Below are 3603 nucleotides of genomic sequence, written 5' to 3'. Positions count from 1 at the left end.
GTTGTTTGTGTTTTTGAAAAGGTACATGGCTTTTCTTTCCTTTTTTTTTGAATTGCTGCAGTTTCTGGAAAATGTGGTTTCTCTAATTGAAGGCTGTGCAAAAGAGAGTCTTTTCAGACATCATTTGATTAGTCATTCCAGGGTGGGTCACCCCTTTCTATCATTTGATGTCTGGTAATGGGAGGCAACATAAAAGCGATCCAACCCGCATTCCCGTGTCACACTGAGATCAGCCAGCTGGAACGTTATTAAGTCAGCCCACAGCCTTTCCTTTAGAATTCAACGGAAAGGGGGACAATGCCTCTCCAGTGGGCTCCAGCACTCTCCAGCATTTGTAGAAATAGAAGTTCAAAGTGTTATGAGGTGGTCTGCCTGGTTATAGTAGCTGGAAGTGCTGTTACCAGAACTGGGGTTACCAGGAACCAGGCAAATGTTTTGATAGAGCTCCATCCCAGAAATGTTGAAAGGGAAAATGTCTTAACCCTTGACTACACAAGTACTGGAACAAAACTAGTTTCACTGAGCGGCTAGTTCTTTCTGATGCCTACTTTATAGAGAGAGATGGTGGTGGAGGAAGGCCAAGACCCTCAACACTACTGCCAGGTCCTGTTGCCACTCTTCCACAGCCTGCTTCTACTTTGATAAGGGAGCAGATTTGGTTTAGAAACCATCAGTTTCTGATCCCTGCTTCCATTTGCCTCATCATCCTTATTTACAGGTTGTGCCTGCATATCAGTGAATTTGAGACCCGTGGTGTTATCTCATCACGGGTTCTGAACCTGCCGATTTACCTGACCTGTAATCCCCTGAATGTGACCAGAACCATGCTCTGGTCATGTTCAGAGGGTTAATATGCCCTGACCCATGGATTTGATTATCCACAGGTTTCAGCATCCACGGGAGTTCCAGGAACAAAACTGTATGGTTCCTTTGGTTCACAGGAGAGTTTGGAGCCTAATTCCCTCATGCTAGTAAATCTTGAAGATACACCTACATAAAGGACTCCAACCAGTGCATTGATTGGAATACGCCAGCATAGCACCATCCCCAGCTCAACTCTGCTTACGAAGGGACTAAAAATGGGCTGCACTGGAAGCATGCTGGGGGAAATGTGGGGCCAAATCAGAATTCTAAGCTCCCTCATACCGCATTCTGCCTTCTAGAGCTGTTGACAGGGGCACTGGGGGAGTGGCTGTTAGAATTGCCACACTACTGCTTGAAATGCTACCTTTTTGTCCTCAGCTTTGCTGGGTGCGTTTGTAAGATCCTACTTAAGGGCCAAACTAGATGTGTGTGTATTGTTGCAATATGAACAGAGGGGGATGGGGTCAGGTTCTTTTACAAATAGCAAAGAAGGCAATGAAACATGGTCAAACCATGGTGGAGGGAGGGGGGGCTTTAGTATGCTGTCCTCATCACATGTTTGATCCCAATAGTAGCCCCTCATGTGCTATTTTTTATATGGAAAAATTGTCAATTGGTTTTTTTAAAACCCAAAAATAGCACACAGGGGGCTGCCATCAGGAACATAACTGCAGCTGGGTAATGCACCCCTCATGCCCTGCCATGGTTTTGTCATGTTTCATTGCCCACTGTCTTGCTATTTGTAAAAGAACCTAATACCCCCCCACACACACTCAGAAACATAGGATGATTATGTGCATGCCTAGATCCTGAGTAATACCAACATTGCAACTATGCCAGCAGGCTGCTGGTATTATAGCACTATCTGATTGCTGAGGTTTCAGATGTGTTTTACAGTGCAATCCTATGCATGCTTTCTTGGCAGTAAGTCCCATTGAACACAGTGAGATGCATTTCTGAGTAAACAAGCATAGGATTGCAATTCTAGTGCTGCTACCACTACAGTTATGGCCCAATTGCATTGGTCTGGTGCATGCAGTCCTGCTGTTGTAAAGTGACTGCCAACGGAGTGCTCCACCAGTGGCCAATTGCCTCCAGATCACTCAGCACCCACTGGAGACAGCAGCAGGGCAGAGAAGGGATGAAATGGGGCAGAACACAGATGGGAGGCTGTGGGAGGGGGTGGATCAAGCAACAGTGGCATGTGTCAGATTCTATCCCCACTTTTTCAACCCTCTCCATCCCATTCGTCTTCTCAGACATGTACCAACAAAATTGCTGGCACAGGTCCAAGGAGACCCATTGCTGAGTAGAAGGTTTACGGAAGTGGAAGGGGATTTTAAATAAAATGCTACTTTTATGCAATCCAGAGATCTCCTGTGGACAGTCAATGTGTCCATGAACTCCCCTGTCCTCAAGGGTTTTCCCATTCAGTCCTATGAGCAGGGCGCACCTGCAGCATCATGTTTAAAAGGGGATGTGTACTCAAAATCTAAGCTAGTAATTGAAATGAACAGAGACCCACAAACATGCTGCATAGAAATTCCATGTATATCTCTCAATCTGTACAGGCTTTAGCTAGAGGTGCAGATTGCTCATCTGTGCATTAAAATTATTTTTTAAAGAGTATTTTTATGCCGCTTTTCAACAAAAAAAGCTCACATAGTGGTTTACAGAGAAAATCAATTAAATTACTCCCTGTCTCAAAAGGGCTCAAAATCAAAAAAGATGCAGAAGACCACCAGCAACAGCTTGAAGAAAAGACACTGTGCTGAGGTGAAGATCAGCTTAGCACATCACAAACAGCCTTTCAAACTTTCCACAGTCAGAAATTCCACTGGGTATGCCAAAGAACATCCTTGGATCCAAACCAAGGTCTGGATCCAACCCATTATTATATTTTTTATCCAGCACATTCTGAATATCTGGCAGTTTCCAAAGGCACATAAGCGAAAACAGCAGATCTGTGAATCAAGACATTCACAGTTGATAGCGGTGGGAAAGAGAAAGCAAGGCGAGGAAAATAACAACAAACTGATATGATGGAGTGGAGTTATACATACCTAATACATAAACTACAGGAGTTGATCCAAAAGTATCACAGAAAAATTGGATTTGGTGGAGGGATTTGAAGTGAGAAGAACTGGAACCATGTTGATGTCATGAGAGAGTATCTCAGGCACAAGGAGTCAGCAAGGAGAATGTCCATAGAAAGTAAATTCCACATAGAATCATAGGAACCTGAATAGGACCGTGATGGTTAGCAACCTTCAGTCTTGAAAGACTATGGTATAAGCCTACAACACCCGGTATTCCCAGGCGGTCTCCCATCCAAGTACTAACCAGGCCTGACCCTGCTTAGCTTCTGAGATCAGACGAGATCGGGCATGTGCAGGGTTAGTAGAATTCCTTGCCTGGAATAAGGGACCCTTATATCTAAAAACCATTGAAATTTGCCTGCTTCTCCTTGTCCTTGGAAATGAGTAGTTATGGAATTTTTACAGCATCCTTAGACACATTGTCTTTCATTGTTTTTTCCAAAGGATGCCTTAATAGTGCTGAGTGGGAAGAGACTATTTTGGAATCATAGGATCATAGAGTTGAAAGGGACCTTCAGGGCCATCTAGGTCAACCCTCTGCAGGAAAATCCTCTCTAGAGTTTCTCCAAAAGTGCCTGTCAAAACTTTGCCTGAAGATCTCCAGAGAGGGAGAACCCTTTACTTCTCCAGTAATCAGTTC

The 3603-nt window shown here is 44.2% G+C and overlaps 1 pseudogene; it reads right to left on the bottom strand.

Moving 5' to 3' along the window:
• Nucleotides 1-3158: 3158 nt before the first annotated feature.
• Nucleotides 3159-3278, bottom strand: LOC136654712 (5S ribosomal RNA; annotated as a pseudogene).
• Nucleotides 3279-3603: the final 325 nt, after the last annotated feature.

Source organism: Tiliqua scincoides, chromosome 5 (genome assembly GCF_035046505.1).
Source record: "Tiliqua scincoides isolate rTilSci1 chromosome 5, rTilSci1.hap2, whole genome shotgun sequence".
Lineage (NCBI taxonomy): Eukaryota > Metazoa > Chordata > Lepidosauria > Squamata > Scincidae > Tiliqua > Tiliqua scincoides.
The sequence above is the reverse complement of the archived record's forward strand: the minus strand, read 5'-3'. Positions and strand labels throughout refer to the sequence as shown.